Below are 25,923 nucleotides of genomic sequence, written 5' to 3' on the forward strand. Positions count from 1 at the left end.
AGGGAAATGCAGGCAGGATAAAAATAAAGTAGGAAATTCGAGATCCAGAAGACAGGAAAGATGGGAAATCACCTGGAGTTTTGAAGGAAATTAACGGGAAATTTGGAAAATCATCCAGGGTTTGATGGAATATAAAGAAATAAATGGAAAATGAAGTATTTGGAAAATCTTCCAAGGTTTAAAACATGGACAGTACATGGACATAGATTGGGGAATTTTGAGAAAATCGTCCAGTATTTTTAGAAAATTGGGAAAATATGGAAAATAAAAGAAAATGACTATAACATATTCAATCACATTTCGCACAAACAAGTATGCACATACAACATTCCCTAAAAGCTGACTCTAGATGCACAAATTTTGAAATAGCTGTAGGACCTTAATCCTAACTCTAAGGTTCAGATCAACTGTATCCAATCCAGTTATGCCTATATACTCAAGCCAAGGCTCGATGTACGTGGCATAAAATCAATTTCTCTGGTTCTAGGTTCAAGTTTTCCAACATCCTTGAGCACCTGCCGATATACGTTGGACTATGGCCCTTGGTACGTGGCAGGGGGGTTTTCACCCAAATAAGTGGCCCAGTTGTGAGGCTCTGTCCCGAACTATGGTTCTGGAAGAGAGCCCAGCAACGTGAAGACCGAGACAATATAGGTGGGGTGATTTTTGAAAAACATGAGCACATACAATCAAACAGAAGGCTCTAAGTCCTAAAGAGATAGAATTTTGAAATATTTGAAGAAGCAAACGTTGTTTTCATACAATTCCTAAATTGAGGAGTGTTGTATTAGACCTAAGTCTATGTGAGCATGAATAATTCTCCTCAATATGGTCCTACCAAACCATACCTAGTCTATATGCATTCCATGTCAGCTGGGTTCAAGTCTAGGCTCCTAGGTTCACATGATATCATAAAGCAAAGCTGACATTCCATGGAAATCGATTTTGACAATTTGAGCTAAGTAGAGCATTAGATTGATCAGGCAAAGACAGGTCCCATCACGGTCGCCAAACCTGTTTTCATCGCAATTTTTTTTTAACTTTTTGCGAGTCAAACTGACCTTTGAAAAAGATTTTGAAAATAACTCGCCTCCGTTTTTTAAAATGCGGGATTATTCCGAAGAATGGGGCTCACCTGTCGGTACGAGGTTCGACCGTTCCTGCCACCTTTAATAGGGGTAATCAAACCAAGGATCAATCTACTGCTTTGCTCTATTCAACTTGTCTAAATCATATTCTAATTTCTAAATGCACATAGAATCAGGCATGTGCTATGAATTTCTGAAAATGCACATTTGAAAACATGATGTTTGCTTCAAGATTGGAAAATATTTGGAAAATAAACCCTTTTGAAATCATGAATCATGATTGAGATATTGTATTTGAGAAAGTGAAAATCGATTTCTGAAGTATTCAAGAGATTTTTGTGAAAATCGATTTTGAGAAATATGAAATAACTTTGAAAAACTTGATTTCTTTGAATTCAAACTTTGAAATTGAAAATATAACTTAGAAAATCGAATTTGGAACTTGGGAAATACTTGAAATATCATTGGCAAATCAATATTTTGAGAAAATCGATTTTGAATAAGACTTAGGAAATTTTGAAGAATTTGATTCCTTTGACTTGGAAAATTCATGAAATGAATGAATATGATTTTGAGGAATTGGGAAAAACTCTTTGTAGTTTTGAGAAATGCAGTGCATTTTGAAATTAGCCTAAGAGTGTAGGCTGAATGTGGCTAATGTGAAGATCATAAATCTAGATATCCTTTATATTCTGACTATGGCCATAAATACGAATTCCACCAAGTTTATAAACTTCATAAAAGCTAGTGTATGTGCCATTCGTGTAGACCATAGTGAGTTTGAATATGCATGAATCATCATCCATCACACATTAACATTATTTTAAAAAATAAACTATATGCAATGCTGCCTAAGCTAAGCAGGAAATGTAAATTCTTATTCCAAAGTTAATTTAATTTACATCACTATTGAAATTTAAATACATGAAATTAAAATCTTCAATGTACCTATAAAACTAGAAAACTTTGTTAGTAATGATATGTTGCCTTTTCTAGGTTTATCCAGTAATATCTAGAAATTACTGGATTTTGCTAGATATAAGCCTTTTTGCCATGTTTCCCTTAAATAAAAATAATAAAATATGAAGAAATAATAAAGATAAAATATGAAATTTCGAAATTGGAGTCAAAATGACCAAAATACCCCTAATAACAAGACTATGGCCTTAAAATTAGGGTTTTTAGAAAGATATTTGGTAGAATGCAAGTTTTGAAGTTCAAATGAAAATAAATCAAACCAAATATGATGTGACATGATTAAAAATATGAAAATTAGGGTTAGGGATTTCGAAATTTAGGTCAAATGACCAAATTGCCCCCGATAGCAAGACTATGGCCTTGAAATCAGGGTTTTCTGAAATAGATTTTGGTAAAAATTAGGTTTTATGTACTAAATGAAATCAAATGAACATAAAATTAAACATGAACTACCCTAATATGATTATAAACATGACTACACCCTAAAAACATATACTTATGCACAAAAATCCAAGAATATCACAAATTTTGTGATTTTAGCAGTGTTTTTGAATCTTTCAGGGACCCTGTTTTGCAATTTTATTAATTCAGACATCAAATGGATTTCAAAATCCATAAAATTGGTACCTGCACTTGGTATAACCCTAATATCAAATTAGAATTATAAAAATAATTTTTTGGCATTAAATTAATCCAAAAATAGCATCAAACCCTAAAAATATGCTATTTTTGACCTAGTTCACCAACCAGTCTCAGTCCAAGACCCGAACTAGGGGTCAAACCTCCATAGAAATCTATGAAATTTTTCAGAGAACAAATAGACATGAAAACATAACTTTTCCTTTTTACAGATATGAAAAGCTTTTAAAACCAGGGAAAATGAAGCGAGAATATCAATTTTGGATAGAGTCCTACTTCGATCAGGACTCTGGGGTAGAGTCCTGATTTGATCAGGACTCTGAGATAAAACCTCAGAATTTTAAAATTCTTTGATAAAAGCGCAACAGTTTTGATAGATGAAAAGATTTTTTTGAAAGATTCTTTCAAAATTTGAAATCAGGATCGGAGTCCTGATCCAACTAGGACTCTCTGAACAGAGTCCTGTTTTGACTAAAACTCTGAGTTTCTGACTCATTTTGAAAGATTTTGAAAGATTTGATTGAAAATGGTTGTGAAAGATTAGAGTTCTAATCCGATTAAAACTCTGAAGAAGAGTCTTGATCCGAGTGGACTCTTGAAGAAGAGTTCTGATCCAACTAGTACTCTAAGATTTTGGCCAAAACAAAAGATTTTAAAAGGTTTTCTCCGAAAACAGGTAAAAAGGTAGCGAAAAGTAGAGTTCTGATCCGACTGGACTCTGGAAAAAGAATCCTGATCCAACTAGGACTCTAAGATTTTTGAGATTTTTGATAAGTGAAGGAATCCAGAAGCGACACCACCTAAATAGGCCTCATCTGAGAATTAAAATCAATTGAAATTGAGTTTGAAATGAATCCAGGTCGTTTTCTAAGAAAGTATTTCAAAATATAAGGTCCCGGGGGTTGGAAAATGACAGAATGTTGAATAAAAACCCAGGTTTTAAAATTGTTTTTGAAAGAAAAGTTTTAAAAACCCGAATCTGGATTGAATATTTTAAAAACAGGAGTGCTGGATCTCGAAAATGAGATGGGATGACATGCAATGCTATGCGATGCAATGAAATGGTATGCAAAATGTATGCAGTGATATGCAATTACATATGAAATGGACAAACACTGGATGAGGGTGAAAATTTGGGGTGTTTACATATATACACCATCTACATTCATAGTACCTAGTTACAGTATCATCTTGCTGCAAAAGCCACTGTTCAACACCACTCTCCAAGCAGTTAGGCTATGGAAATGTCACTGTCTATGTGGGCGGCTGCCATACCCGCGATCCCAAAGAATGGATGGTGAAAACAACTTAAATTGGGTTGGAAATAACTCTGAATTTTGAACACTCTAAAGACTAAGGAGGTGTTATGTGTTCTCTCTGGTAACGGAAAGGGGCACTTTGTCCCTGTTTCATGGTTAGAAGCTAACAAAAATCTTCAAGCTTTACCTGAGAAATTTGGCTGTTCAAATGGACTTAAAGCATTTGTGGCTGAAATCTCACTCAAATTCCAGTTCTATTCAGAATACTGTTGTTTTGTACTCCCTTATTGATCCCCACAACAGCCTCAGCTGGCCATCTATGTGTTTCCTCAGGTCCAGCTATCATTCCCTCATACCCATTGACATTAGCATTTCTTTTTCCTTTTAAACTGTATCCACCATTGCAGCTTCAGTTGTTTACCTCAAAACCAGCAGCCATTGTCACCTGCTTTACCCCTGTCAAACCACTACGCACATCTGCAATTCCATCAATTGCAGTGTGTGATCTTCACCTTCCAGCCATCATATATTCTTTGTCGGCACACCCTCCCTGTTGCAATACACAAGCTGCTTCATCATACATCATCAAAGCCATTTTTTTTATCTCACCTTACATTGTTACATTCTACCTAATGTTGATATGGCTTTCATTACATGCTAATCCTAATATTCCAGCATCTCACCACACAATTGTCTTGACCTCTACCTCCCTTCGTACTTCCATCTTCACTACCATTCAGCTCAGAACACTAAGTCACCACAGTACCTACCTTGCTGCCACTGTTTTGCAGAAAATCTGTCACCAACATCATCTTGTCTACAGCTACCCTGTGGCTATGTCCATCCATCACATCATTGCTCAAATTACGTAGTCCTGCTGCAAACAACACTACAGCAGCACCCACAACCTGTTATCAGGCCCCTTACTTCTCCAGCCTTCACCATTACTACACATATGCCATATACATTCATTGGATAGTCGTTGTTGTACCCTATATATAGCAGTGCATCCAAGAGTTACATCTCTTCAGCAGATTTCATTGTATTAGTACAAAGCATTCACTTTCCTCATGTTTATCTCACTGACACTATTGTACAAAGCATACATTTTATTAGTTGTATACTTATAAATTTCCTTTTAAATTATTATTTCCATGAGTATACCTGAGTATTTTATTAATTAGGCTCAATGTGATGTAAACTATCTTCTACATGTATCTTTTATATGGTACTAATCCTGTTTTGCAGAAAACATGCAATGTTACCCTCCTTCTGAGATTAGAAGCCTTGTAATTACAATTGATGTAATAGCTAGATGCTAAATCAGAATTTTTCATTTCCTGCATTAGATTAGATAAGCATTGTAAACATCATGAATTGCTTATTTTCATGCATTTTTGCCTTTATTTCTCAAATTTTCACAATGATGAAACACGAATGGCACGTGCACCATTTCGTAAGAGGTAATTAATCCTAAGTTGATGATTTACATCAACGGCCATAGTCGGGATGTAAACAAGACTTAGTATTTTTATCTTTTATGAAATAACACTGGATCCACACTGGATCCCTCTTTTCAAAATCATCATATTTTCTTTAAATATTTTTTCTCTTTTATCAGAATTTAATCTAAAATTAATTCAATATATATATACCAATGGCCATAGTCAGGGTATATTGAGAATGAATTTCATTTTAAATTCTATAAAAGCACCAAAAAGGTATTTTATTCTGCATTTGAATTTAGATATGACTATTATATAATACATTCAATGACCATAGTCAGGAGTGTATTATATCATTAGTCCTATTTAAATTCATTTAAAGAATGAAATATGATTTTCAAACCCAGTTTCAAACTTATTCAAATTCATTCGTCATTTAGGGTAGAATTGCATCATATTTTAAAAAAAAATCCCTTCCAAAAACCCAAGTGAGTGTGAATATCCCTTCTTCAAATTTCTATTTCAAATTCCAAATCTATCTCAATTTCAAAGTCCAATTTGACTTTGGAATTTCAAAATCATTTCATATTCAAACTCCAAAATTCCAACCCAAATTCAAAATTCAATTTCAAAGTTCAAATTAAACTTTGAAGTTTCTGATTCATTCTCAAAATCAAAATCAAGTTTATCTTCTTATCTTCAATCATAGTTTGAGATTGATTTTGAATCTTAAAATCTAAAACTTCCTAAAGTTTTAAAATTCAATCTGGGTTTCCAAAGCCCAGATCCATCTTCAAAAGCCCCATTTGGGCTTTCAGAATCCAAATCCAAGGTTAGATCCTAAATCAAACTTGGATCCAGATTTCCAAGTATAATCTCTACTTCAGACTTTAGATCCAATGCCATTCTAGGATCCAGAACCCAATTCTACTTTGGATCTCAGACTTCAGATCCAATTTCATTATAAGATCCAGAACCTAATTCTACTTTGGATCTCAAACTTCAGATCCAAATCCATTCTAGGATCCAAAAACCAATTCTACTTTGGATCTGAGACTTCAGATCCAAAATCCATTCTAGGTTCCAGAACCTAATTCTACTTTGGATCTCAAACTTTAGATCCAAAATCCATCTTAGGGTCCAGAGTCCAAATCAATCTTGGATCTCAGACCTCAGATACAAATTCCATCTTGGATTCCAAATCTTGGATCCAATTCCATTCAAAATTTCGGATCCAAATCCATTCTAGGATCTAGAATCTAATTCCACTTTGGATCTCAGACTTCAGATCCAAGTTTTATTTAGGATCCAGAATTCATTTCCATTTCGGATCTCAGATTTCAGATCCGAATTCCATTCCTTCGGATCCAATTCCATCCTAGATCTCATATTTCAGATCCAAATTTCCCTTAGGATCCCAAATCCAGAATTCAGTTCATCTTGAATTTCAACTCTATTTAGAGTCCAAACCTTTGATTCAAAATTCCATTCTGAACTCCAAATTTCAAAAAATCAAAATTCTATCTCCGAATCTGAATTCCATTCCAAGTTTACCTTGAATCCAAAAAAATCAATTCTATTTCTCAATTCTATTCTGATTTCTCAAATCTTATCTCAATTTCAAGCTTTATAATTGAAATCCAAATTACATCTCTATATTGATTCAAAGTCCTAATTCAAAGTCCATTTATGACTTCGAATTTTTCTTTTCTTCTTCTTTTATCTCAAACTTCAAAATCATCTCTTTCCAAATCCAGATTTATCTTCCCAAGCTCTTGATTATTCCAAAAACTTAGAACTTTAAATCTTAAGTTCTAAGTTAGAAACCATTTCTTCACTCCCTTATCAGATTCATCTCAGAAACACTTGGAATATTTCAAAACATTTAAAAAAAAAAAACATACATCCTTGCATTGCACAAGCATGATTCTTTGTGCATTTAGACTTAGAATAGATTCTTAGATAATTTCTTTGTAAAGTAAAAGGCATGAATTCGACCCTTGGTTCGATTACCCCTGGTAAAGGCGCCAGGAACGGTCGAACCTCGTACCGACGAGCGGATCCCGTCTCTAAGTTTTCACGCAAATATTTCAAAATGGAGGTGAGTTATTTCAAATATTTTCAAAATTAAGGTCAAGTGAGACCCCGCAAAAGAGTTCCTCTTTCTCTTCTTTTATTTTTGCTTCTCTTCCCTTCTCTTTTCCGTCTTTTATTTTCTCCCTTCAAAAAGGAGGAAATAGAGGTCAGAAAGAAAAAAAAGAGAAGGAAGAGAGAGAACATTACGAGAGGAAAAATTTTGCGATGATCACAATGATCTACTCAGAAAGATTAAAGTTAAGCCCAGTACCACACCCGAAGATATGGCACAAATTGTGAACTCCGCCATGACCAATGCGTCGATCACTTTCTCGGATAAGGACCTTCCAAAACCTCATTCCTTTCATAATAATGCTCTGTATATTGTCGTTCGAGTCAGAGAAATGACAATGCCACATGTGCTAGTTGATGGAGGCAGCAACCTCAATATATGTCCCGAGATGACAACAAAGGCACTAGGGATCAAGGAAGAAGAATACATTCCGGATCCTATCACCATCTATGGGTTTGACAATCATGGTCAAACAACTAAGGGCAAGATATTTCTGGAAGTGTTCATCAACTACTCGGTGCACTCAGTACTTTTTGATGTGGTCAATGTACCACCTACCTACAACCTGCTGCTCGGAAGAATATGGATCCACAATGCGAATGCAGTGCCTTCCACTCTCCATCAATGTGTGAAATGGTCAAAAGGTGGAATGATTACAACAATACTGGGAGAAGACCCAGAAGAAAGGCCCCCGCAGCCCATGATTCCCCAACCATCATTCACGGCGGATATCCCCAGCATCAGAGAGAGTGAAGAAATCAGTCTCGGAGAAAATCAAGAAATACTCCAGGCATCCTCAGAATTGTCTCTACACACTATAGCCATGACCCGATGGAGAGGTCCTCAATTCTTCAAGATCGGAGGCCGGATCAACTACAGTGCCATTAAAGATCACCTGTTGTTCCCATAATTCATGAAATCAAGAAAGGGATTTGATTTGCTTCTGAAACATGGATATCAACCCTTTAAAGGACTGGGCAAAAATGAAGATGGTCGCATCGAGCCAGTGATCCAAAAGCATCGTCCCCACACAACAGGACTAGGGTTCTTCGGCGGAAGCTCACCAAAGAAGACTATTTTTGTCAAAGGGACACATTGAAGACCATTCATTATTTTTCTTTCCATTCTTCTCAATAAATGTCTCATTTTATTAATGTTCCTAATCCATTCAAAATCAATAAAATTTCAAGTTTCTTTGCCTATCTTGATGCCATCTGTCTCCTCTCCGTCTATCTCTTCATTTTATAATTCAATATCATTTTATGCATGATTCTTTTCGAATAATTGTTTGTCTTATGATGGGCGATTTTATCTGAATCAAGTTTCTCATCCCAAAATTCCAGAATGACTTCTCAAACAATCAAGAAGCTCGTTCTCAATCCCAAGGCTTTTCAGAAGTCAGCAACAATTCACCGAGTCAAAGCAAGCACTCAAGATGGCAAGATTGCAATACAGCCAGATGATTGTGCAGAATTTGATCAGTCTCTTCAGGAATTACCAGAGTTCGCCGCAGTTCCGAAGCAGGACGAACCATCTCCTCTAGTACAAGATCCGACTGAAGATGTCAATATAGGTTCAGAGGATGATCCCAAGATTCTCCAGATCGGAATCAGTCTGAGTTCGGAAGAGAAGGAAAGACTTACAAATTTTCTTAAGTAATATGAAGAAGTGTTTGCATGGACATATGAAGATATGCCAGGCTTAGATCCCAAACTAGTCGAACACCGCCTCATTTTGAAACCAGATGCTAAGCCAGTTAAGCAGAAGCTGAGAAAAATGGATCCCAGAATAGAACAACAGGTCAAAGAAGGACTTGAAGATTTGCTCAAAGCAGGATTCATTCGGACTATTGATTACCCAGATTGGTTAGCCAATATTGTCGTTGTTCCAAAGAAAAGTGGCAAAGTGAGGATTTGCATAGACTTCAGAGACCTCAATAAAGCGACTCCGAAAGATGATTATCCACTTCCAAGCATTGATCTTCTAGTCGACAGCACGGCAGGACAAGCCATGTTCTCTTTCAGGGATGGATATTCCGGCTACAATCAGATTAAGTTGGCTGCCCGCGACCAATCCAAAACTTCCTTCACTACGCCTTGGGGCACCTTCTGCTATACAGTTATGCCTTTTGGGCTCAAGAATGATGGAGCAACATATCAACGGTCAATGGCCGTTATCTTTCACGATCAGATGCGCAAAATCATGGATGCGTATGTTGATGATATCCTCATAAAAACTAAAGAGGAAGAAGATCACCTCGAAGTTCTTGAACAAGTGTTTAAGCGACTCATTCTTTACAAGTTAAGGCTTAACCCGCAAAAGTGTGTCTTTGGAGTCAAATCAGGCAAACTGTTGGGTTTTCTGGTCAGGAAAAAGGGAATTGAAGTTGACCCAGCCAAAGCAAAGGCTATCATTGATATGCCGCCTATGAAGAATCTCAAAGAACTGTGTAGCCTTCAGGGACGCATGCAATCAATCCAGCGATTTATTTCCAACTTGGCAATGAGATGCGAGCCTTTCAATCACTTGCTCAGAAAAGGAGTGAAGTTCGAATGGGGACCAGAGTGTCAGCAATCGTTCGATCGGATCAAGAAGTATCTTCTCAATCCTCCTATCCTAAAACTGCCAGAATTCGGAAAACCTCTTTTGCTATACATCTCAGTCAATCAAGTCGCATGCGGCAAATTCTTGGCAGAGTATAAAGAAGGCAGCTTGATAGAGCATGCCATTTATTATGTGAGTAAGACTTTCATAGACTATGAAAAGAAATACTCTCACATAGAGAAGACCTGTCTAGCCCTGGTGTGGATGTGTCAGAAGCTAAAACACTACCTGCTGGCATCTGAAGTCAAAATCTTGTCCAAACTCAATCCTCTCAAATACATTTTGGAGCAACCTTTCCTCAGCGGACGAGTCGCCAAATGGCAAGTCTTACTGATGCAATATGACCTAGAATATGTCTTGCAGCAATCTATTAAAGGCCAAGCAATCGCAGATCAGTTGGCAGATTTTCCTCTAGCAGAAGAAGTGAAAGCCAAAGATGACTTCCCTGATGAACAAATATGCAATATCTAACAATCTCCAGTCTGGAATTTATTTTTCGACGGTTCCAAAAATATGGCCGGAATAGGCATTGAGATCTTCATAATCACTCCAGAGAAAGAGATGATTCCATTCTCTCTTAAATTAGATTTCCAATATACCCACAATATGGCTGAATACGAAGCCCTAATTCAAGGTCTAAAGATTCTATTAGACTTTGATGTCAAGAGAATGCATGCCTACGGTGACTCATTACTCGTTGTCAATCAAGTCCGAGACGAATGGCAGGTCAAAGATCAGAAGCTATTCCCTTATCAGAAAATCGTTTCAGCTCTTGTCAGCAAGTTTGAAGAATTTCAGCTATTCCATATCAAGAGAGACTTCAATCAGGTGGCTGATAGCCTAGCCAGCCTGGGCTCCATTATGGCATTAAAAAATGGAGAATCTTGTCGCTCATTCAAAATTGGCAGACTTGACCAACCTGCTTTCCTTCCAACAGAACAAGTACATCAAGATGAGCAAAAGAAGAAGCCTTGGTATTACAATATCAAAACTTTCATAGAAACCGATGAATTTCCTCCAGAAATCTCAAAGAAAGAGCAGCGAGCAATCCAGCGTATGTCTACTCGATACTTTATTCTGGCCAATGTCCTTTATCGTCGTGGATTCAGTTCAGAATATTCCAGATGTTTAGATGAAGACGAAGCCAAAGAAGTTGTACGAGAAGCACACGAAGGCATCTGTGGTGGTCACGTCTGCTACCAAACCCTTGTCAAGCAGATCATCAGAGCAAGTTACTATTGGAAGACCATGCAGCAAGACTGTCATCATTATGTGAAGAAGTGTATTCAATGCCAGATACACGCACCTTCTATTCATGCTCCGGCAACATATTTGCAATTTGTTGTCTCTCCATGGTCGTTCTCTATGTGGGCCTTCGATGTCGTAGGTCCCATCACTCCCTCTACTTCAAATGGCCACAAATACTTCCTTGACGCAACAGAATATTTCACCAAGTGGGTAGAAGCTATCACTCTTTGCATAGTGGAAGGCCGACACGTGGTCTCTTTCATCCATAAGGGCATCCTTTGCCGTTTCGGCATCCCGCATGACATCGTGTCAGATAATGGTAGTCATTTCAAGAATGAAAAGATGAAGACATTCTGCTCAAAGTTCAAAATTTATCATCATTTCTCTGCTCCATATTATCCTCAAGGGAATGGTCAGGCAGAAGCTACCAACAAAATTTTAATTCGTATCTTGGAGCGAACTGTAGAAACAGGCCGTGACTGACATGAGAAGATCCACGATGCACTATGGGCCTATCGGACCACTATTTGCACTCCAACAAATGCTACTCCATCAGAATTGGTCTACGGAATAGAAGTTGTATTGCCGCTACATGTTTAGAAGCCCGCTTTGAAATTTGCATCACTTCTAGAATTACCTCTTGATAAATACCAGCAGCAGCGACTAGTATTGCTAGACTTACTCGACGAGAGAAAGCTGAAGGCTAAAAGCAGCAGAGCATGCTCAATCCTATCGCTAGAGAGTAGCCAGGCAATATGCAAAGTCTGTCATCGAAAGAAGATTCAAAGTCAATGATTTAGTACATCGATCCACAGCCTATCTCAAGCATCAGCCTGGCGGCAAATGGTCGCCAAATTGGGAAGGTCCCTATGTTGTCAAAGAAGCATTACCCCGCAACTCATATCGGCTCATCAACGCTGATGGGTTGGAATTACCAGATCCCATTAATGCTCGACGCTTGAAAAAGTTCTATACTTGAAGCCTCTATTCTTCCTTTGTAATCTTCCTATTTTCTTTAAATAATGATCAAACTTTCTTTCCCAGTTACACTGAGGCATTTTTAAAACTTTGTTCTGTATGCAGGCAGGATAAGCAAATCTCTCATCTCACGCACTTGTCATTCATGTGCAGCAATTTGCATTCATTTGCATTCAACTGCATTAATAACAATCTGGTCAGTATTGGGATTTCAACAAACAATCCCATCACAATTCCTAATGATTCAAAACTGAAAGATAATCACCAGTACTGAACCAAAACCTAGCGCTCAAACTAGTACATTTTCAAAATCCAACTTTTAAGTCGGTCTTTGAAAACCGAGTTCCGACTCGAGTGTTTCTCTCAAAATTATTTTTCCTTTAAAAAACCGAGTTTCGACTCGGGTTTTCCTTTAAAAAACCGAGTTTCGACTCGGGTTTTCCTTTAAAATTACTTTTTCATTTGTTGATCCGGGTTCCGACTCGGGTGTTCCCTTAAATCATTTTCTTTTGTTGATCCGGGTCCCGATTCGAGATCTCTTTATTCACTCGAGCCCTGACTCGAGCTCTTCACTTTCTTTTGTTGATCCAGGTTTCGACTCGAGATCTCTCTATTTACTCGAGCCATGACTCGAGCTCTTCATTTTCTTTTGTTGATCCGGGTTCCGACTCGAGATCTCTTTATTTATTTGAGCCCTAACTCATCATTCTGTGTTGATCCGGGTTCCGGCTCATGATCTCTACTTTATTCGAGTTCTGACTCGAGCCATTTATTCTCCTGCATTGATCTAAGTTATGTCAATCCTCAGGGTCAGCCGATTTCTCAAATTTGATATTTTGCCCACCAATTTTCAATTCAAATCTTCGGATCATTCAATTCTCCAATCTTGACCCCCGGGTCACCCAATTTCCAAATTCAAATTCCAATTCTCAATTCCAATTACCAAATTCTCAATTTTGACCTCCAGATCATTCAACTTCCAATTTTTGACCTCTAGGTCACCCAATTCCAATTTTCCAAGTTCAATTTTCAATTTTGACCTCCGGGTCACCCAATTTCCAATTTTGACCTCTAGGTCACCCAATTTCCAATTTCAACCTTCGGGTCACTCAATTTCCAATTTTCAACCTTCGGGTCACTCAATTCTCAATTTCGACTTTCGGGTCACACAATTTCGACCTTTTGGTCAACCAATTCTCAATTTTGATCGTCAGGTCATCCAATTTCGACCTTCGGGTCATTCAAACAATCAATTTTCCAATTTCCAATTTCCAATTTTGACCTTTGGGTCAATCAATCTCAATGTCCAATTTCAATCAGTTTCTCTTTCGAGAGACCCTTTTTAGGGAGAGTTCGAGGGAGCTCATTCTTTTTGCATGCTATCCAATTCGTTCACTTAGCCCCTTTTCAGGGAGAGTTTGAAGGGACTCACGTCTTTGTGAACCGTTTGCAAAACAATTTCCAATTTCACACAAGGGACCCTTTTATAGGGAGAGGCTCGACGAAGACTCGCTTTCCTTGTGACCACCCCAATTTTTCTACTAGGCCTTTTTCGTCATGAAAGACCCTCTTTTTAGGGAGAGTATGATGAACTCGTTCCTTCATGACCCAATTTTCTGACCTCACTATTATCGACCCCTTTTCATAAGAGAAGCCTAATATTAGGGACCTTTGACGAAAGCTTAATTTCTCTTCGAAAGTTTGTTTTGCAAACACCTCCTCTTCAGGGAAGAGAGGAGTATTTTCCATTTCCCATTCAGGTAAGGGCTAAGTCTGAGTCTCTCTTTTTGGGGAAAAAGAGGAGAATTTTTCGTCATGGATGTGTTGAGCTGGACCTCAAATGCTCTCTTTCACCCAGGATTTCAAGAAAATGTTGTCAATTTGTCAATCGATTACCTGTTGATTTCAAAATTTTATTGCATAAATCTTTACCTCAGTTTACCTTCAGCATTACTTTCAAGAGAGAGAAGCTTTTGCGAAAAGAGACTCAAAATTCAAATTCCTTTTATTGGCCAACCAAAAGGATGAAGGATAAATCCCTGATATGGCCAGCAAAAGAAAATTCAATGTTATCGCAAGGCCATAAATGATTGGTGATGTCTTCTTTTAAATCGTTGTAATTTTGAAAAGATTTTTATATGAAAAGCATGTGAAAACCAGACATCAAATAATAAAAACCGGTTCTCACTAGTGGATGAGACCGGGTCGAACTCAAGGAACGGGAATATGTTGTATTCAAACACACAAATCTAAATAATCTTTATTGCCGAATTATTTGAAATGTAAAATATTCAAGAAAAGTAAAGACAACTAACTATTACAACAAATGAATACCCTTCGCAGAGGGCGTAAAGTGCAATATTTACAAACCCAATTAAATTCCTAAATTCTAAAATAAGAGAAAAACATCTTCTATTCTTGCACTTCCCATGTCATGCAATCGCTTCTGCTCCACTCCTGTGCGAACCTGCACAAATAAAACGAACACGAGCAGTACCAGAGATAGAAATAGAAACCTATATTAACTAGCTAAATGTGTGACGCACCAAAACCCCGACCTTGTAAAAACCTTTGGTTTTTTAGCAAATTTTTTTTTTTGAAAGGATTTAAAACGAATAGCGGAAGTACAAAGGGGTAAGCAAAGGCCGCAAGTCTGAGCGGGCCACAGTAAAAGATACAAACCACATATCCATTCCCATTACATATAATATCAGAGTTTTACAAAATGAGACTGAAAACATCCATACAACAAGTCTCTCCCAAAATGAGGGGAAAACTCCCCTCAAACCCCAAAACAAGACACGGACCAAGATCTGCAGCTAAGTGTGGGTCTCAAGTCTCCAACCGTACACCGTCGCATCGCCACTGCGCCTACTCATCACCTGTATCCCCATAAAACGGGGTCAGAACTCTTGCGAGTTGGTGAAGAACAACAACATTGTATATCCATTTTATCAAGAAAAGGCACATATCATGCAACAGGTAAAATGACAGATATATGTGCAAGTGTCAGGTAAGTGCTCGTGCTAGAAGACTGTAAAACTACAAGTAAGTAGCAGTGCAACAACTGAAACAGAGCAGCAACTAACCAATAAGGTACAATAGTCTAATAGAAGTGCAAGCAGTGCTAAAGTAAGCAAGTAACCAACTACTATATGTCAGTCTGTTTGGTTAGTCTTTATGTTCTTCTTTTTAACCTCCTTCGGGTACGCGAAGGAAAAACTCTTGAGTTCTGTGAGACATGCACCCCGGCGTCTGTTATTAAATTTCTAGTGTGGTAACCAGGGATGCTACAGAACGAGAAAAACCACCTGCGGGCGACACGCAGCCAGGAGAAACCTTTCGCAGGGGCAAAGGATTGCAATCCGTACTACTGCAGTAGCAAAGGTCCCTGTGGAGGGCAACCTTGACCTCCCTAACTCCGAGTGACTGGAGGTTAGAGGGCACATCGGCTCCTCAAAAGAATAGGTCGTAGTAACGACACGTCACTCGGGGCTGTACCATTCACCCTCTCCCTGGGTGACCAAATTTGTGAATGGGGCTCGGCAGGATTATCTTATTTAGGCTTATTCTTCAAGTCGTACCTCCCTTCGAGGTAGTTGTGCCTCGTGGTCCCCGCGGGGTACGCAAAAGAGGACTTGGCCTGCCCATCCACGTGCTCAGCCTCTCACGGCCACCACGAGCACATCGCCTGTGAAGACGATATTATAACATTTTCATTTTTATGCCTAGGGTGACAAAAGGTGTGAGTACACTCTCACAAACCCGGGCCACTGCCCGAAGACTCCAACCGAGTCCCAAACCTCAACAGGTCAAAAGTGTCATACCCTACAGTGCTTTCAGTTCTTTCCAATAGTATGTCACATCGAGTACAAAACACACCTCTGGTGCGTCGTATATTCATTGATATACGAATGTGAGCCAAAACAAGAAGTACTCGACGGACCTGAATGGGTGACATACGTGTCATGATGTGCCACGTGCATAAACCACACATTATCACGATTTGGAACACATATTCATAGAGGCACAAATCTGAGCGATAACAGGCTCAAAATATATATATATATATATATCAACACGTTCGTACGACAACCATTGTCCAAAGCTTTAAGCACGGGTCTCCCAAATACACATATTTCCGCCGCCCTACGTCGGCTACAACACTTAGCGAAACCATTCGCTTAGGGAAGACCGTAGTGTAGACACTGATGAGTGTCGAGAAAGGTTCTTAAAGTAACCCCATGTGTACGGGGATTACGTCAATACATCCGTGATGTGCCACCGCACTAGCAAAACTCAAAAAAAAAAGTCAAAACGACGGTTTTCTGCTGAAAATGTCGAAAGACCCAATACTTGAGAAACGTAATAAGGTACATGGGCAGCGTACCGCTCGCCACACTATACCCCTTTCCAAACTAACCACGATGTGGCAGCGAAGGCTAAGGTGGTCATTCTGGACCACTGACGTGACGGCAAGGGTATGTTGGCACAATGTGTGCTGAAATGCCAAAAGGCTAACCGTAGCCCACCAGGCCCTATAGGCAGTTCCGAACCATGAACCGTTGGTGCCAAGTGTACAAAACGGCTGTTTGGACATCATACACGTGCTACAAGGAGTCTATTAGTGACTTTCTATCGGTTTTGCCTTCATGCGTGCATTTTCGTGCTTTTTTGAATTGGCGGCGAGGTGAAAATCCCATAAGTAGGTGGTCTAGGCATGTCGTACCAGACTCATAGGGCTGTGACATCCACCAACACGAGCTTCACTAAGCTCTACACGAGGCTACTGGGTGGGTGCAGCAGGTCACGCAACCACCTAGTGGTTGGCTAAGCCTTGCGGGCGCACTTAGCACCCGCCGCCACCATAAGGCTCCCACCGGGGTCATTTGGGCAGCCTGGTCTGCTGGACCAGACCTAACCCCACCTTGGTTTGACCTATGTGTCAGACCCCAGGCTGCTAAGGCAGCAGCCCGCAATGGGTCGCGAGCAGCCTGCACCATGGGGTGTAGCTAAGGTGCCTTTGGGAGGCAATCTGGCCAACGACCAGCTGGTCTGGTCCACGTGGGGCCAGACCCTGCCGGGTCTAGGAGGAACCCTCCTTGGCCACGGGACAGCCAGCAGCAAGGATGCAGCCTGCTAGCTGCGGGGGCGTGTCCCAGCAAGAGGGTGCTCCGGGTGTAAAGCACACCCGGTTACCCGAAACCGTGGGCGTCCCGTGGCGCCCCTTCCCCACGTGATTGGGGAAAGACCCAATGGGTGGGTCCGAACCCCGAGGTGGGTCAGACCACCCTGCCTTACCCAACGCTGCAGAGGTTGCAGCGGGACACGGCGAGTCCCAAACATCTTCTTTCTCTTTTTTTTTTTATACATATATATATAGTTATATAGTTATTTACATGGCCCAAAAATAGCCTGAAAGATGACCCGATTTGGGGTCCGTCCGCACCAAAATAGCAAAAACTTCAAACACGGAACTCGTAGATCCACGTCTCAGCTTCACACAGACACCAAGATCACTCTGATCCGACCATCGGTCTGGAAAAAGGGCGCTGTGTTACCAGACAGTGTCTGGAACTTTCTGGACCACTGTCAAAACCCTGTCAGTCTGCTAAAACCTGACTTTTTGAAGGGTTTACAAAACGAATCATGGACAATTTCCAACATCTAAGTCGTAGATAATTATTTTACCTTTCCGAAAAGTTATAACATGAAAAATTTCGACAAACGGTTTGAGAAATACCACCGGATTACCGGACGATGTTCAGGACTTCCTATACACTGACAAAAGTTCTGAACGTCTGCTAAAAACGAGGCTTTTTAGGGATGGTTGCAGACCGAACCAGTGAAAACTGCAAACACGAAGGTTGGAGAACGTCGTCTCCCCTTTCCGAAAAGTCCAAGAACGCTCCATTCGGACCAGTATCGAGTGAGATACGGTCTTTTGAGCAGAGGAGACTCCGGAGCTCCAGAACTCCGAAATCGCCTAAGGACAGTCCCATTGCGTGGAACGTCCGGTGTGTGCGTGTTTACCACAACGATGTGTCGATCCCTCTAAAACACACCCACACTCATACAAGTTTCATGATATAGAAAAAAAAGAAAAACCCAAACCAACCATAACAATTTTTACATGCATTTTTCAAAAGAAGTGGAATGCAAAGTGGAAGCTCTTCACCTTCGGGGTTTTCCGGCGTAGGGACGGAGATGGTTCCGGCGTGGTGGTGCTGGTGCCCTCACTTGCACTCTCTCAGCCACACTCACCTCACTCTCTACACTCTCTTCACTCTCACACTTGAGAGAGGAGGGGAAAATGGAAGGATGGAGGGAGAGGGTTGAGGAGGAGGAAGAGAGAAAATGAATTTCTCTCTCCTCCCTCCCTTAAATAGCCACTCCAAGAGATGGAGGGCTGGGATGAGAGGGGAGGAGATGGAGGGCTCTCCTCCCACACGCCCCCCCCTTCCTTTAGGTGCTATAAGGCTAGCCCAAGGGGATTTGACATCCCTTCAAGATGGGCCTAGCTCAAGGGTGTACAACCCTTGAGCCTAGCCCACAACTACTCTCCCTAAATTAGGGAGAGTAGGTCTCCCCATAGACCACCTTTTGACCCTAAGGTCAAACCCTTTTTGAAATTCAAATTTTTTTTTTTATATATATATATATTTTTTTTGAGTTGATGGGCTGGAGCTACCCCCTAAGGGGCGTCCAGCCTATGGGGGCTAAGCCTCCCACTTTCCTAAATTCCAAAAACCAACCCCTTTTTGAAAATTTTCCTCCTTTTCAAAAATGCCTATTAAATACCATTTTTTTGTATTATATTTTTATTTTTTTGAAAAGTAGCAAAGGCTGAGCTCATGCTCACGTGGGCCCCATGCTAACTACCTTTCCTAAATGTCCAAAACCAACCTCTTTTCAAAACTTTTCGAAAAACCTCTTTTAGGTTTTATGAAATTTACAATTTACTTTATGTAAAAACCCTAATTACTTATTATTTAAATGGATACATTTAAATTAATTCCAAAGTTTTATTTCTAATTTATTTTTCATGTATGAAGGCAAATATAATAATAATATATATTTAAATTTCCAATTTTGATAATTTTGGGCCTCGATCCGACCCATATTTACCAATATACCCTTTTTGTGTCAATTCTATGAAATAACGAGATATATTTCTCGTTTAGATCCCAAATTTGGGGTGAAACTAATTTAGTATAATATAAATATACTCTAGGAATATCAAGGCTAGATTCATCTTGGTTAGCCCTGAATCGCCTCGTAAAGCGAATTTACGCGATTCAGAACCTCCGAAAACAAAATACACCAAATATTATGAGCGATTCTCGCCTTGAACACGAAATTTTCAACACTAAAGCATACTTCATATTAAGTTTCCTTAGAAATGCAATGGATCTTACAAAATGTTAAAGAACACTGAAGAATATTATCAAAAGACTTCCATGACAGTTGAAACTACCTTAACTAACACAAGTAAGTAACACTCCACTTTATGAAATCTAATTATTTCAATTAATGAACAGTAAAGACAATTAAAACTTTATTAACAAGCTATGCACTTACAATATTGAAAAAAATACAACACTAAAACTTTTGAAAACAGTAAAATCAAGAATTTTAATCATCAAGGAATGACTTAATGAAAAACAAGCTGAAAACTTACACAGACATAGCAAAAGAAACACATTTGTAAGAGATATTGACTAAAGCAAAACAAGAGAAATCCTTGGAAGAAAAACAAACAACAAATCGACCTATGTCAACTAAAAATATAGAAAATAAAATGTAAAACATAAACAGGATGTTGCAAAACAGAAAATATGAATATGAATTTACTAAAAAAAAAAAAATAGGATTTTATCAAAATGAAAAGAAAAGGAATTTAAAAGAAAAACTGAACTGAATGAAAAAGAAAAAAAACAGACATGATCTAATTGAGAACAGAAAATCCACTAATACTCAATCAGTTTATGGATTCAGAGATAGTTCCGACAATTCAAGAAGGCTCAGGTTTTCATTGCAAATGTGGAGAGTGTTCGACTAAAAACAGATCAGATGTATTAAACACTAGAAATCAGATATTAATCTGAACTTCTAGCTGATTGAAATCAGGTAACCGAACACAAATTGGATTCAATCTTGATTTCCGGAAAAATTATCAACGGAAAAAAACACAGACATCAATCTAGGTGATCGATCAAAAATTTTTAGATCATAGTATTGTAATCCGGTGACATTATGGATTTCAGACTATAAATCTCGAATCAAAGTTCATTTAAATACAACATCAATTACAAAAATCAAAGATCGGAAAAAAAAATTGGAAACAGAAATGATCGAGTAAACAAAACTTTTTTTTCTTTCTGTTTTGATTTTCTTTAACAGAAGACATCCACCGGAATTTCAGATAGTCACCGGAGTTCGAATACAGACCGGAATTCAAATACAGACCGGAATTCAAATACAGACCGGAACTCTTCACGATTCCGATCTGTTTTATTTTCTTTCTTTCTTTCTGTTTTTTTATTTTTTATTTTTTTGAAATTAAGATTCAGCAGATTATCCTTTAGAAAGAATTAAAAACAAAGAAGAAGAAAACTAATTGGAAGAAGAAGAAGAAGAAGAAGAAGTAGAAGGAATTACTTACCGGAAAAGGAAGGAAGAGGTGGCTTCCACTTCAGGCGCCGCCATCGATTGAAGATCTCCTTGCCACCGGATGATGAATAGTTGTTGCTGCTGCTGGAAGAAGAAGAAGAAGAAGAAGAAGAAGAAGTAACGTGAGATGAGGGAATCCGGCAATTAGGAAAAACGGAAGGAAGAGATGAAAAACAGAGGGGGAAAAGAAAATTTTTGGCGCACAAAACTGGAGCCCCTTCTGATCTGCTTTACGCCCCTTTTTAAAAGGGTTCAAACCGGTTGGAACCGGTTTGAAACAACCATTGTTTTATTTCAAAACTTCCAAACCGGTTCCAGCCGGTTTGGTTTTCACTTGCTACTTTTTAGAAATACAAACCGGTTCCACCCGGTTTGTATTCTTATTTATTATTATTATTATTATTATTATTTATTCTTTTCAAAAGTAAAGAAAACTGTGAAACTTTTCAAAAACCAAACTATAAAAGATCTTCACAAACTCATCTACTATATTTTTCTTCTTTTCTAAAAACAACACTTAAAATGAATAAAACTATTTTTCTCTATTTTTTTTTCTTTTTAATAAAAACTAAAATCACTAAAAAAAACTAAAATAGGCATAAGAATGTAAAATAAAACTATTTTTTATTCATTTTCTAATTTTAAATCATTTTAGCACTTTTACTCAAAAACTATCATAATATTGGGTTTTTGAAACATTATTTTATAAAATCATGCATATTTAAATGTTAATAAACCCTGAATTATATGCATGATCAAATACCCCCATGCTTATGTTTTGCTAGTCCTCGAGCAAACTAGAAAAAATGCAAGAAATCAAACTATCACCTAACTCACTTTCGTAGGAATCACGGTTGCATTTAGCTCATGCAACAAGCCCTTTCACCCCCTGGGTTACCCCAGTGGACGAGTAAGGTCTCGTGAGGGTTTGCAGTGATGCTACCCACAAACATCTCTGTCATGTATGCATAATATTACACATCCTCACAAGCAGTAGGTAATTAAAGACTTTGTTTTCACAAATATTTCCTATTATTTCAAAATCAAAATACAATTAGAATCTTTTATATACCACCACAGAAAAAGAATTTCTTTCACTTTTCTAAATATCACAATTATTTATGTTTTATTCTTAGAAAATCCAATAAAAACATATTATTATTTACTTATCCTCACTCATATGTTTTCTGCTCAGGTTTTCTCAATTACACTTCTAAACATTGAACTTTTCTTTCTTTTAAAGCTCTTTTATCTTTTTTTTTTTTTTCTTTCCACGCTTTTTCTTTATGCGCACTTATTTTTCTCATATAGCTTGTGTGTGGTCTGCTTCTATGCCTTGTGCAATGTCAATATCTTCTATACTTTTTCATACCAAAAGATATCAACTAAGACATAAAAGTGACTTCCTTCATTCACCCTTATAACATGAGAATCAAACATTTCAACTTGTATATGTTCTCAGTTACTTAGGATCACAAAGTTTTCCACTCTCCTTTTCGAAAATGGAATTAAAAGTTTCAACTTACATCTAAGTTCCATCTACTAAGGATTGTGGTATTATCCAAACAACCTAACACATGCTATATTTTTTTCTTTTGAGCTCATTTTTACACTTTTGTTCATTTGCTTAGTTTTTCAAAAATAGAACTGTGCATATTCATATTTATGATTCAAAATAAATTCTAACATGTATCTATCATCATTTCTTCGAAATCCGCATAAACAACCATAATTTTTAGATCTATGTCAGAAAAAATTTTCGTGGGGCTTAAAAATCCTCTAAAAACATCAGATTTGAAATAACATTCATATAAGTTCAAACTCTTTCTTTAAAAATCTACTTTTTATGAGAGATGTGTAAACATGTGCAAGAACGTAGACAAAAATATTCTGGTGAGCTACTACAACCTCCCCCATGCTTGAATTACACTGTCCCAGTGGCATTCCCCCATGCTTATGTGAAACTAAGTGAATGCACATGAGATAAAATCAATGAGGGAAAGAAAGTAAACTCAATGAAATCGAAAATGTGAAAATATGTCTACCCTGATCATGATTTATGAATTATGCACATGAACTATATGAAAGTACTCTTTAAAAAATTGTTTTTCTATGAATATTTACAAAATTTTTAAAATATATACAAACATGTATGAGTCCTAAACTTCTAAAAGATCAACATCCTCAATGTCTTGTCCTGTCACAATATCTGAGATATAAGGCTTCAGCCGTTGCCCATTTACTTTAAAAATAGCACCCGTACGAGGGTCAAAAAGATCTATCGCTCCATATGGAAACACCCTATGCACAACAAATGGACCATTCCATCTTGACTTCAACTTACCTGGAAAAAGATGAAGACGTGAATGATAAAGCCATACCTTTTGCCCAGGCTCGAACTGTTTCCTAACAATATATCGATCATGAAAATGCTTAGTTCGAGCTTTGTAAATCTTTGCACTCTCATAGGCTTCATTACGCAATTCCTCTAGCTCACTCAACTGTAATTTTCTCTCGACTCCAGCTTGGGTCATGTTGAAATTGAATTTTTTTATAGCCCGATATGCTCTATGTTCTAACTCAACAGGAAGATGGCAAGGTTTCCCGAAAACTAATCGAAATGGTGACATACCAATCGGGGTCTTGAAAGCAGTCCTATAAGCCCACAAGGCATCATCAAGGCGCTGAGACCAATCCTTGCGGTCTGGTCTGACTGTCTTTTCAAGAATCCTCTTTATATCCCTGTTAGATACCTCAACTTGGCCACTGGTTTGTGGGTGGTAAGGTGTAGCAATCCGATGATGCACAGAATATTTCCTAAGTAAGGAAGCTACCTGCACATTACGAAAGTGCGTACCACCATCACTGATGATCGCTCTAGGAACTCCGAACCGACTAAAAATGTTGTGTTTGATAAACCTAAGCACCTCTTTATGATCATTGGTCCGGGTGGCCACAGCCTCGACCCATTTTGAAACATAATCAACTGCCACTAAAATATATGTAAATCCAAATGATGGCGGAAAAGGACCCATGAAATCAATGCCCCAAACATCAAAAATTTCCACAATCAGAATAGGTAAAAGAGGCATCATGTCGCGCTTGGTAATGCGACCTGTTTGCTGACATCGCAAACACTTCCTACAGAATTCGTGAGCATCTCTATGAAGTGTGGGCCACCAAAATCCAGACTGAAGGACCTTTGCAGCGGTCTTCCGACTAGAAAAATGACCTCCACAAGCTAAAGAATGACAAAATGATAAAATGGAATGATACTCTTCTTCGGGCACACATCTCCGAATCATCTGGTCCGGGCAGGATCTAAATAATTCTGGTTCCTCCCAAAAATAATGTTTCACCTGCGCAAAAAATCTATCTTTTTCATTCCGGTTCCAGTGCGCAGGATACTCTCTAGTAACCAGAAAATTTACAATATCCGCGAACCAAGGTAAACGCTTGACATGAAATAACTGCTCATCCGGAAAAGAATCAACAATCTGTCCTTGATCAATAGATGAATCTATAGTCAGTCTAGACAGATGATCTGCTACAAGATTCTTACATCCACTCTTATCTCGAATCTCAATATCAAATTCTTGTAACAGAAGAATCCAACGAATGAGACGCGGTTTAGCATCCTTTTTACTCATCAAATATCTCAATGCGACATGATCTGAGTAAATGATAACTTTGGAGCCTAACAAATATGATCGAAACTTCTCAAGTGCAAATACAACAGCTAGTAACTCCTTCTCAGTGGTAGTAATGCATTTGTGTGTCAGAAAGAGTCCTACTAGCATAATGAATAACATGAGATCGTTTCTCAATCTTCTGTCCTAAAATTGCTCCAACCGCATAATCTGAAGCGTCACACATAATCTCAAAAGGCACTGACCACTCAGGAGATCTGAGAATAGGAGCAGTGGTCAGTGCTCCCTTTAGGGCTAAGAATGCCTTCAGACAGGCATCATCAAACACAAACGACTGGTCTTTCGACAACAGGTTACACAACGGTCTAGAAATCTGACTAAAATCCTTAATGAACCGTCTATAGAAACCTGCATGCCCTAAAAATGAACGCACTTGCCTCACAGAGGTCGGTGGATCTAATTTGACAATGGTCTCCACTTTGGCCTTATCGACCTCAATACCTTTCTCAGACACAATATGTCCAAGAACAATCCCCTGCTGTACCATGAAATGACTCTTTTCCCAACTCAACACTAGATTTGTCTCCCTACAGCGCTGAAGTACACGAGATAATTTTTTGAGACAATCATCAAAAGAAGAGCCATAAACCGAGAAATCGTCCATGAAAATCTCAAGGACATCATCCATCATGTCAGAGAAAATCGCCATCATACATCTCTGAAATGTAGCCGGGGCATTACAAAGCCCAAACGGCATCCTCCTATACGCAAATGTACCATAGGGACAGGTAAATGTTGTCTTATCCTGATCCTCGGGATGAACGGCCACCTGGTTATATCCGGAATATCCATCTAAAAAACAATAATATTGCTGGCCTGCAAGTCTTTCTAAAATTTGGTCGATGAACGGTAACGGGAAATGATCTTTCCTAGTTGCACTGTTCAACTTCCTATAGTCAATACATACTCGCCATCCCGTAGTAATCCTCATGGGAATGCTCTCTCATTTCTCATTCTTTTCCACAGTGAGCCCAGACTTTTTGGGAACAACCTGGGTAGGACTCACCCACTGACTATCGGAGATAGGATAAATAATCCCAGCATCTAACAGTTTAACTACTTCCTTCTTCACCACTTCTTTCATGTGAGGATTTAATCTCCTTTGTGATTCTCTTGAGGGTTTAGCTCCCTCATCCATAATGATCCGATGCA

Source organism: Nuphar pumila, chromosome 8 (genome assembly GCF_984573655.1).
Source record: "Nuphar pumila chromosome 8, dmNupPumi1.hap1.1, whole genome shotgun sequence".
In the NCBI taxonomy this organism is placed as follows: domain Eukaryota; kingdom Viridiplantae; phylum Streptophyta; class Magnoliopsida; order Nymphaeales; family Nymphaeaceae; genus Nuphar; species Nuphar pumila.